Genomic DNA, 11,809 nt, shown 5'->3' on the forward strand with positions numbered 1-11,809 from the left:
TACTGACAAAGGCCATATACAAATGAAGTAAATAACAAGTTTGGGGCTTAGTCCACAGGTAGTCTGGCTATCAGGGGACCTAACTGGAATTTTTTAACTGTTCTGGCATGGTACGGTGCACAATGAGGAGTCATGATGGAGTGGGCTTCAGATATAACTGGGTCCAGGTTTTAAATGATTATCAGGGCAGCTTCTCTGTGGGTGGGGAGAAGAGTGAGAAACTCATAGAGGTTATCACCCATCTCTGATATAACTGAGATATTGAACACTGCCTATAGCTTTTGCCTCCATCTTCTTGTTATGTGAGAAAAATAAATTGTTACTTGTGTGAGCCATTGCAGTCTGGTTTTCTGTTATTTGCAACTAAATGTAAGTGAAGCCCCTCAGAGAGGTGTTTTATTCCTACAGTCACTGCTGATGTGAGACTCTGGGCAGAATTGCACTAACTGTTGATTACACAGCCTCACAGACAGTGATTGTAACTATACTTGACACCATCCAGGGTCAAGAACTCTGACTTCCAACACCCGAATTTTGTTTTTCTTTGTTTTGGGACTTGTTTTCCCATGACAGGTTTACCTCAAATGACTGGCCGTTAATTTTTTTTTTTAAAAGATTTATTTATTTGTGCATACAGAATGGGGTACAGGCCAGAGGCTCAGGGGTGGCGAGAGGCTTCGCCAGAGACAGAGTGGGGAGTAGAACAGGCAGATCAACGAAGTACACTGCTGAGGGGAGCAGCGGGCGGGTCAGGAGAGGTCTGCCACGCCATGTGGTCACCTCCGGGGCAGGTGGGAATCGAACTCATGCGGAAGTGGCTTTAGTTTCTTGGTGCTGTGCTATAACCCGCTGCGCCAGGAGGGAGGGCCTGGCTGTTAATTTTTAAGAGTCTTAAAAAAGCTCTTCAGAAACTCTGAGTACACTGATATCAGTTTTGTAAGATGATGGAGAGCCAACCAACCTTGTTAGTGGGGACACGCTAATGCCACCGTCCAGTTTCTCTAGCAGAGAATCTTTAGCTGACACTCACCTTAGACTCACACCTTAGACTTGCTTTTGCCTTTTATGGATCGTGCTGCATGCAAACACTGAGACTCTCAGCTCCTAGATTTTTCTTTGCAGTTTCTCCTCTGAGAAGCTTAGAATTCAGTTTCCTCTGTACTATTTAGTTATTCCTCCTACAAGCATTTTTCATCTTCCATAAACTTGTAGAATTTGCTGTGTTTGTTTTCTCTTCAAGTTGTTATTGGGGGCTAGTCCCTGTTTACCGTCTATCTTTGCTGTTATTTTACGAGTGTCACAGGTATGTGGTCACTCCTGCATGGTTTTCTTCTTTTTTTTTTCTAGCCAAACTAGTTTTGAACCCCAATTCAGATGGTATTGAACATCCCAGTAAGTGACTGTAGGAATAAAACACCTCGCTGAGGGGTTTCATAGGTCAGCCAATTGTGGCAGGAGTTTGAATTACTTTTTAGTGAAAGAAATTCTACCCAAACAGACTAAAGCGAAAGAAGAACTTATTGGCTTATGACAGGAGGTTTGGGGGTGGGGGTGGGAGGGTTGAATGAACAATTAGTTCTAAAGAAAAGTTCAGAGAGATAATCTATGTAGGAGGAAGAAAAGCTATCTACATAGTAGCAGTAATATTAAGTTAGTAAATTCAGGCAAAATGAACATGTTAGTCAAGAAGACGTAAAGGGAGAGAGGAAACAAGCAATTGCAGAATGTCCGTTTTTGTGAGCACAAAACCAAGGGGAACTGAGAACACAGTGAGAATTTAACCTGGTTAGGGTTAATGAAACTTTGTTCATCGTGTAAAGTGCTCTTTCCCACAAGAGTTCAGCCAGTGGAATACTCTGAGATACTGACAAAGGCCATATACAAATGAAGTAAATAACAAGTTTGGGGCTTAGTCCACAGGTAGTCTGGCTATCAGGGGACCTAACTGGAATTTTTTTACTGCTCCAGAGTGGACCGGAACAGAAAGGGGAGTCATGATGGAGTGGGCTTCAGATATAACTGGGTCCAGGTTTTAAATGATTATCAGGGCAGCTTCTCTGTCTCCAGGTTGCGTTATCTCTGTGCTTCTCCAGCCCAGAAGTCTATGATTTCAGTTTAGTAAATGCAGCAAAAATAGCAGTCTTTCCCAACAGCTTTGACAAAAAAAACCCCCAAAGTGATCCAGATAGGTTTTGCTAGGTCACATACACAGCTCTGAAAGAAGCAATGTCACTAAGGGGACAGGGGATTCTGCTTGGTGGGACCCAGTCACTTATACTCTTTTGATGCCGTGTATCCCTGAGGGAGAACTCAGCCCCAGTCAAAACCCTAATTGGGTTTCTCATAGAAAACCTCCCTCCATTATACAATAACAATAACAACAACAACAAAAACATTCTAAGCTTTTAGAATGACTGTGGAATGGATTTGTTCTACATCATTTAAAGCAGATTTTAACTTGCTGTAGTGATTGTAGTGCTGCAGACACAATGCTATTACAAAGTCACTTTTTTAAAAAAAAGATTTATTTATTTATACTGTTCTTCACACCTAGTCAGTCTGTGTGTACAAGAACTGGGGTACAGGCCAAAGGTGCGGTCACTGATAAAATTCACCAGAGACAGAGTGGGGAGCGGAACAGAAAGTGTACGGAAATACACTGCTGAGGGGGGCAAGTGAGCAAGACAGGAAAGGTCAGCTCCCTGGCAGGGGATTGAACTCATGCTGCAGTGGCTACGGATAGCTTCATAATGCTGTGCTCTAACCTGTTGTGCCACCAGGGAAGGCCCACAAACTCAGTCTTTCAGTTTCATAAATCCAGATTACAAATTTGGTAGCTGTGATCATGAGAGACCATGGCATTGGCTAAAATGGAGGAATGATTTTCAACCAGGGGAGGTGCCCTTTCTGGCTCATCAATACCAGCAAGCTCTGACTTAGCCTTCCTATCACGCGTTTTAAATCCAATTCATTGGAATTTTTTCTCTTACTGGAAGAAATGTAGTGGTTACTATGTACGTAAATTATACTTAAAGACTTTATTATGTAGAAATAAGTTTGTTCTACAATTTGTGTAGAGTTAACTTTTCTGAACGATTTGCTTTATAAAGTGAGGGATACTTGCGGAATATGAAACAGGGAACCAATGGGATTTTTTTCTAAATCAGATATGATTGTTCACACCTAGTCAGTCTGTGGAAACCAAAATCACATTAACAATACATGTCTACTTAAAAGCCCTCCATAGGGCCTTCCCTGGTGGCACAGCGGGTTAAAGCACAGCACTGAGAAGCTAAAGCCACCTCTGCATGAGTTCGATCCCCGCCTGCCCCGGAGGCAATCCACATGGCGAGCAAACCTCTCCTGACCCGCCCACTGCTCCCCTCAGCAGTGTACTTTATCGATCTGTTCTGCTCCTCTCTCTATCTCTGGTGAATCCTCTCACTCTCCACTGGCCTGTACCCCAGTTCCATATGAATAAATAAATAAATCTTAAAAAAAAAAAAAAGGCCTCCATAACTCCCCTCCACGAAATCTCCAGCAGACAATATGGGAGTTGTGACTGGTTTCTTGCATGTGTGTAGGAACAAATCTGCTTATATTCCTGTAGGCGACCCAGACTCCTGATGGCAGTTCCTTGCTCAGAATCTGAAGCTCTTAGCCTGATGACTGGCCCCATGTCAATTCTGCTCTTCTGCTGCCCTCCCCTATAAGCACGTTACGCCTTAGCTTTACTCCACCCCTGCAGAAATGAAGACGATGCCTCAGCCAACTCTGTTCTTCACTACCTGGGTCTCAAAACAGTTCCGTATGTACTCAGAGTATCAGGAGAAGGGTTTTGCAATTTCTAACACTTGTCACAAGAACATAAGTCCACATGGATCAGGATGGAGTAGAAGTGAGGGACGGTGAGACTCAGCTTTTGACTTTCCTCTCTCCAGATTTTTGTTCACAATGTTTTCTCTTCCTTTCTTTCTCAGCATTCAAATCCTCCAGCATTAGCTTGCTAATTCAAATGTCAAACACCCTGTGTTTGTTAACAAGTTTAAAGACAGTATATGCCCTAGGACAGGAAAAGGTGTGTAATTACTACCCACACCCACTTCCTATATTTCTTTTCAGAATATCATTGAGAATTTTAAAAGTTTTTAATCATCTGTTCTAGTAGAACAGGAACAGAATGGCTACATAAATGTTGACAATTTTTTATTCTTTCCCAGCCATACAGTGCTAGACAGCTTACCTGCTCTTTTGTCTATGTGACATACTTGCTGTATTTCCCAGCACACCTTCATACCTGAGGTTCCATTTTTCACCCATTAAATGGAAGCTTGAGCACTATATTCTGCAAATGTTAGCTGCTATAATCCTTAGTTTAAATTTTTTAAAGTAATATAATACTTTATTTTTATATCATAATGTGCCATTTTTACATCATTTTGTGCCATTTTCCATCTCAGTTGTAATCCCCATGAACTGCCCACCAAGTTTAACTGTTTTTAAAGAAGTTATTTTTGCATACAGGGAACTAGGTCAGAGGTGTGTGGTGGGGGTGGGGTGAGAAGATTCACCAGAGACAGAGTGGGGAGCAGAACAGGCAGATGTACTGAAATACACTGCTGAGGGGAGCCGTGGGCAGGTCAGGAGAGGTCTGCTGTGCCATGTGTGTCACCTCCCTGGCTGGGGATGGAACTCATGCTGCAGTGGCTATGATGGCTCCAGGGAGGGCCTATTAGTATAATTTTTAATAAAACTGGGCATTGTTAAAATATTTTTACAAACATTTTCATTGAAACCAAATGTACATTAAGTAGTTCCTCAAATCCAGAGATCACTATCAGTGATGAAATAATTCAGAGTTCATTTTTTTTCTTATGCAAAGTTCTCTTTGAAATCTGCAGCAATTCTGAATGTGGGCTAGCTACAGAAAGCATTTGGCAGAATAAAAATGATGCTGGTTCAGGAAGGCATCATTGTGTCCTTCCTGTATAAATCACATATAATTAGGTTTTATGGATTTCTGAACAATGATTTGCAAGCATCTAAATAAAATTTTTTAATGATGTAATTATAGAGGGAAGATTAAAATGATCTCTAATAATAATATGTGTATTAATCTTTAAAGATAAATTTTTATGTGTTTATAAATCAAAACATTGTTCAATTTTATTTTAATGTCCTAATGTTTTTATTGCAAAAATATTAAAAAATTTAAAAGATACAGAAGATACACTATCCATAGGTTCAGCAGGGACCTCAGCAGGGGGCAATTTTGTCCACTAAGGCAGAATTAGGAATGTCTGGTGACACTGATGGCAGGTAGTGCTCCTGGCATCTAGTGGAAATGAATCAAGATACTATACATGCTATAGTCATGGTCCTTTCAGAGAAATAATTATCCAATCCAAGATGTCAATAGTGTCAAGGTTGAGAAACACACATGCACACACACAATTGTGTTTTTTTTTAATTGTCCCTTAAATAACGAATCCTTTTTTATTGTTACAAGATTCTTACAATTATCCTTTATTTTATCTAGCTCACAATCATAATTTATCTAATGGTTTCCTTACTCTCAGATAGCATAATGTGTAATGAACAGCTTCATATAGCTAGCTTCTGTTAGTTTGAACTTAAATTCTTATGAGTAAAATTGCTTTGATAAAGGGTTTTTATTTTGTGACTGTTGATAAAGGGACTTAATGTTAACTTTGGCAAAGTACATTACTAATAGCTTATAAAAGAAAATGAAAGTATGCTCTTCACTACAGTTTTTACTGCTATAATTTTGTAGTGGGAAGTAATGGCGCTGGGGGGAAATCATACCTGACAGTTTCAGCTTTTTGAATAAATAAGGTGATATCTTGAATACAGACAACTCTCTCATTATGCTAGTTATGTCCCCTACCATTTTTTTGTTGTTGTTGAAAGTCTCGTGTAAGTCTGTGGTGGTGGTGGGGAATGGTAATGATATCCTTAGCCTTCTTTAAGACTTACGTTCTTGACATGGGCACAGAAAAAATTGTGATGTCTTACTTATCCTCATCTCCGTAGGCATATGCTTCTCCCAGGGTCAGGTTGAAAATGTATGTTATAAACGGGTATTGAATGAACGGAGAACAGTAACATTAGTAACATATGAAGTGATTATTAACTGAATGTGATTGACTTATAAGGGCAGACGACAGCAAAAAAAAATTATGTGCTCCCATAAAACTATTAGCACTCATGTTGCAACTGGTTCTTAAGGTAAATCATTATCCTTAATGACTTAAAGATTTTTCGTCCTGCTGTGTGATTCTGCTAGAAATATCTGCTAAGGTCAATGGTAAGAGACAAAATATCAAAGGTCTGGGAAAAATATATGGTTGTTCTCAGCTAAGATGAAAAAGCAGTCTCTTGCAAGATAACACTAGTTTTTCTTTTATAGGGATACAAGGAATGAACTGATGGATTTTTTTTTTTTTATTTCTAGAGACAACAACTACACAAGAGCTGAAGAGTGAAAGAGAATATGTAAAGTATTTTTTCAAGCTGTGGTTTCCAGTAATCCAGTTTCCCTCCCTGAAGTGTCTAACATAGATAGGTTAGGTTAGGCAAGAAACTGAGACAACCAAGAGATACCAAAATCAGGCAAAATAGAAGATTGTCTTTCTTATATAATAATTTGAAAGAAAGTGCTTCAGACTGAGGGTAGGTAGTGGTGATGGCAGCTCTGATCCATGAAAATTAATGATACAGTCCTCTCTGTTTTCAGGATCACTCATGTATTCATTGCCTTACATAGCAACTATGTTTCGAAGGTCTTTGAATAGGTGCATATATCTGTGCGTAGATAGCGTAAATATAGATCACATATATACTTTTCAGGTTTGTAAAATACTTTTTGCTCACAAACATTACTTGTTGCTTTAAAAGCTAGAGTCCTAGGGTAGTTCTCCTCCTAATAGGACACAAACATGAAACATTTCACTTCCAATCTAATCATGTCTTCATTGGGAGAGTGAAAAAAAGATGGAAAATTGGAGACTAGTTTTTCCAAACTTCATCTGTCCAATGGAGATGTAAGGAGCCGTTCTGTCTACCTTGTAGGTTTTTTATGAGAATCACATATATTTGAGATTGCTTTGGTACATAGTAAAGTGCTACACAATGCTACTTATTTATAATTTAACTTAGAAAATTTCCAACATTGGATGCTTAAGATAGCACCTTTAAAGAAAATTATTATTGTTTGCCTAATTCTCAGTTATGTAATTTTGATTTTCATATAATGTTGTTCTTAAAGGTAAGCCAGAGAGAGAGTGGTTACTCACTTTAAGAAAGGAATGTTCACTTTTGGAAAATATTCGTAACAGTAAATCTTTCATTAAATGTGCTTTTCTCACATTTAGCACAGTGGTTGATTTACAAATTTAAATTGTACATATATTTGTACATCCAGTGCACAGAATGATTCATATGTGTTCAGCTTTTTGAAAAGTGGAATTATATTTTGAAAATGAACTCATTTCAAAAATGGGTAAGGAAAAAGTCAAATTATAGATCAGTCTTTGAAATAGCATAGGCGTAATTAGCAGTTTACATACTTTATGTGCTTTTTTTCCTTGAACTACCTATTATGTGCTTTTATTAAATTTGTGCAATAACTGGTAACTTTACCTGTATTTTCATATGCACAATAAATTTATTTTGGTCAATTCTATATCCTCTTAACTGTGCTATGGTTTTATTGTGTAAAACTAATTTTTAGGGCCCTCCCTGGTGGTGCAGTGGGTTAAAAGCACAGCACTAAGAAGCTAAAGCCACTTCAGCATGAGTTCAATCCCCCGCCCTAGAGGTGATGATTCACATGGTAAGACAGACCTCTCCTGACCTGCCTGCTGCTCCCCTCAGCAGTGTACTTTGATCTACCTGTTCTGCTCCCACTCTGTCTCTGGTGAATCCTCTCACCACACCTGTGCCTGTGCCTGTATCCCAGGTCTGTATGCCTAAGTAAATAAATCTTAAAAAAATAATTTTTAAAGGTGTGTAAAACACAGTTTACATGCATCAAAGAGAAAAATGAAAGCCATTTAAATCTAAGACTAGTCTTAGACTTTCTAAGACTAAAACTGATGACAAGAATCCAAATTTAACTATCATTAGCTGGGATATGACCAGTCATTCTAGATCAATGTATTTTATTTTTGCAGATTTTATCACAAATGATAATTTTTCATAGAGGTCAAATGTGAAGGTAGCTCTAGTTCAAAAGCAGATGTGCATATGAATACTGTGTGTAAGAGAATACCACTGTGGTTACACTTGATTGCACAGTGAGCTAATGGTACTTGAGGTATTTCCCCTTGGAGCCATGACTCCTCTTCACCTTAATCAGCTATGGATTGAATCAAAGGGGCCAGTTTGTTTTACAGTGCTCCGTGATGCTCTCAGATAGACAAAGAAAGTTCTATCATCACAAATAATATGTTCTGGATGCTCAGGATTGACAGTATGCTCAGGATTGACAGTTTTACAGGGACTGACTAGTTGATCTGCCTGTGAATGGACTTCATTCTAGGATGGATTTCATGTTAAGTATAACTTAATTAAAATATCCATCTACAGTTCCAATCTTTTGGAAATGTGGCTCACAATTAAGGTGTGCATGAAACTGACATTTGAATTTTGCTGGAGGTGGGGTAGGAAACAAATTTGGTATGAAATAGAAATATTGGGAATTGAGTTTTAGTGTGAAAAGCTTTTATTTTGCACCTCTTGTTTAGAGGATGTATTCCTCATGTAGAAGTTAAAATTTAAAATGGACACTTAAAACAATGTATTATATGAATTTCCTTTTATCAGTGAGAATGGTGGAAACTATAACCTACTCACCCTCTTCCAGAATTACAGCTATGTAAGCCCTGGTAGAAATTGGTGAACTAGTGCTATATGTGACTATAAGTTAATCTGTATGTATTGTAAATAACACAATATCAACTATACTTCTTCATGATGAAGAGTATTTTGGAATCAGATTGCTTGGTTCTGTAGTTAACTGTGTCTCTCAGCAGGTTTCTTAACCTCTCCTAGATTTTTAAAAATTGTACAATGGGCATAGTAATAAAAATGTCTGTTAGATGGATTGTCTGGGCTTACTGATATTACTCTTGTAGTGGTTAGCACTGTGCCTGGCACATTTTATGTACTGTTGTTCTTACATATGTATGTAACTGTAGCCACTCTCTTGGGTATGTGCTTTGTTTCCCCAATTTGATTGTAAACTTTGAGAGGCAGGGACCAACTCAGTTTCCTAGTCCCTCATCACAGAGACTTATAAATACCTTTACATACATCAGCAGTGAGATATAAAACAAAAGGGCAATTTGGGGCTAGATTATAAAAAACCATGACTATCCCACCTATAATCCCTGAATCTTTTTGAATTGTGATAATGGGAGTTCTTGGATGCTGCCTACCCGAGTCAGCAGCAGTCAGTCCAATCAAGCATTCAGACAATTGGCCGAAGGTCTGATGCTGTTTGTAGTGCAAAAGAGATTTCAGATGGTAACTGCATTTACATCCTCTTTTGGGGTTCCTTAGGCTTTTCTGGCTACTGTGTAATTTCTTTATCTTATCTAAGTTAAATCATGCAGAAAATAATTTATGCCTTCTTTAGTTTTTCTCCTGGTTTGGTGATCAGCTACTTAGCACTTCCCTTATTAAAGTACTGTTTGAGCAGCTCATCTGCAACAAACTCAAAGGTTACCCATGTCAGTGTACTGACCTATGTCCTTTACATATGTTTTCTCAATGTTACTTCCTTCTTATTCTAATAGTTTGACTAGACTATTCAAAAAGGAATTGAGTTTAATATTTCATATTGTTTCCTGTTAGTGAAGTAAATGCTAAGTACAGCAGCAAGGTTCACCAAGACTGGGTTTCCTTATGAACACAGATACATTTTTTTTCAAAAGTTTATTTTTACATCATTTTGTACATTTTTTCCATCTCAATTGTAATCCCCGCGGGTTTCCCATCACCAAGTCACCCGTGTGTCATCACCATAATCCCGTGCATTTCCCCCCCCCCCCTTTGATCCCATTCCCCACTCCACCCTCGCAAAATGTCTCTGGTGTATGGTTGTTCATTATTTTTGTTATTTTCTCGCCTGGTCCATTATACTCCTGCTATGAGTGAAACCATCCGGTATTTTTCTTTCTCTTTCTGGCTTATCTCACTAAGCATGATCTTTTTCAGCTCCATCCAAGTTGCTGCAAAAGACATGGAACACAGATACATTTTAAACTTAGTCCATAGGCTGGATGTAGACTGAAAATTTAAAACATTTTCCCCATCATATAAAATATTTGGAATAATTGTATAAGGCCTTCCAGTTCCTTTCTTCTTCCCAGTGTGCTGCCAATACAGTTCCTCATCTGTTTCTAGCTTTGCAGTTTATTCTTTTGATTTTTCTTTTGTTCATTTTCATTGGATCTTCATTTCAAAAAATAGATTTCTAATTGTTTTTCAGTTCCATTTTTTTCATTGTACACCTGCAATCAAAGACAAATTCGATGTAGCTGCATGGTATCAAAGACAATGCTTGCAACTTGAATTCAAGATGACAGGCAATGTAAATTATAAAGTACAAAACAGTGTATATTAAAGCACTGTCAGCAATAAAAATGGCTTTTCTGGAGGAAATAACTTTGGAAAGGAGAGAGAACAAGGCTAGGGAGGAACAATCCACACAAGAAAGGAAGATCCAGGGTTAGGCAAAGAAGAACGGCATTTAGGGGAGCAGCTTAGGGGAGCAGTGGAGGGCCAAAAATAAGAATCACTTAACATGTAAAAAACACTTAAATGACTCTTGATCCTAGGCAGTCCTCCAAGCTTGAAGTCATAGAAGCCAGTTAGGTGCCTGTCTGTGGTTTCTTTCCTGAAGGGCATATTGGACCTTATTTCCCACCCATGCAGCATTGTTGAGTACCAAATTCATGCCTAGGACTGAGCAGGAACTGGGTTGGTCGACCAAAGGGGCACAGTTCGTCTTCAGGAGCTCCTAGTGTTTAAAAAAGAACATCCTAAGAAGTAGGTATAAAGGGCCCTTTTGCAAAAAGAGGCAAGCTGCAGGCAACTCGGAGTCGTCAGCGCTCCGTAGAGGAAGTGAGCTGTGGCTCGAAGGACAAACAATTTTTATGAGACGTTCATATCTTTGAAAAACTAGACTTGAAGTAGATCTACCAGAACAGAAAGGGCTGTGGAGAAGAGTAAGATTTTAAAGCACATTTCATGGGAGCAGGAACTGACACAGCTAAGTGTGACGGTCAGGAAAGGGGGGTCGGTTACAAATGAGTGCTAACTTGATCGCACTGACGTTACCCCAAGTGGAGGTGTCTTCTACAGCTTGCACCTCGCCGCTCTCAGTACGTGTCGACTGCAGTTCTTCACTATCTAGTTAGGGGCCGGGAGAGTCCACCACTGCTATTAGATTCTGCACACAACACGAGAACGCTACTTTCGCGATTTTCACCCCCTGCAGATTTAGGGGTGCATGCATGAGGTATTATATCTGAGGGGCTGGAGACATCTTTCTCACCCTCCCATGAAGGAGTAATTAGAGCATTTAAATTAGCGGGAGGGAGATTAACATCCGCAGCTCTGGCCCACTGCACATCGCATCTCCCGCGGGCGTTCACTTCGCGGCTGGCCTGTGGCTGGTCCAACAGCGCTAACGGCCGCTGGGCAGCAACGGCTCCCGGCGGCTCGCGGCGGGCGTTGGGCGGTCGAGTCTCTGGCTAGCGGCGAGTTGCAAAAACGGGGT

The 11,809-nt window shown here is 39.4% G+C and overlaps 1 long non-coding RNA gene across 1 annotated transcript in view; it reads left to right on the top strand.

Annotated features, from left to right (window-relative positions):
- LOC105853888 overlaps positions 1–7,328 on the top strand; it is a 70,589-nt gene extending 63,261 nt beyond the window's left edge. Inside the window, exon 5 of the long non-coding RNA XR_001145642.1 lies at positions 6,476–7,328. This is a non-coding gene — a long non-coding RNA (uncharacterized LOC105853888). The remainder of the gene's footprint in view (positions 1–6,475) is intronic.
- Positions 7,329–11,809: the final 4,481 nt, after the last annotated feature.

This window comes from Condylura cristata, unplaced genomic scaffold (assembly GCF_000260355.1).
Source record: "Condylura cristata isolate star-nosed mole 26May11 unplaced genomic scaffold, ConCri1.0 scaffold00020, whole genome shotgun sequence".
Classification (NCBI taxonomy): domain Eukaryota; kingdom Metazoa; phylum Chordata; class Mammalia; order Eulipotyphla; family Talpidae; genus Condylura; species Condylura cristata.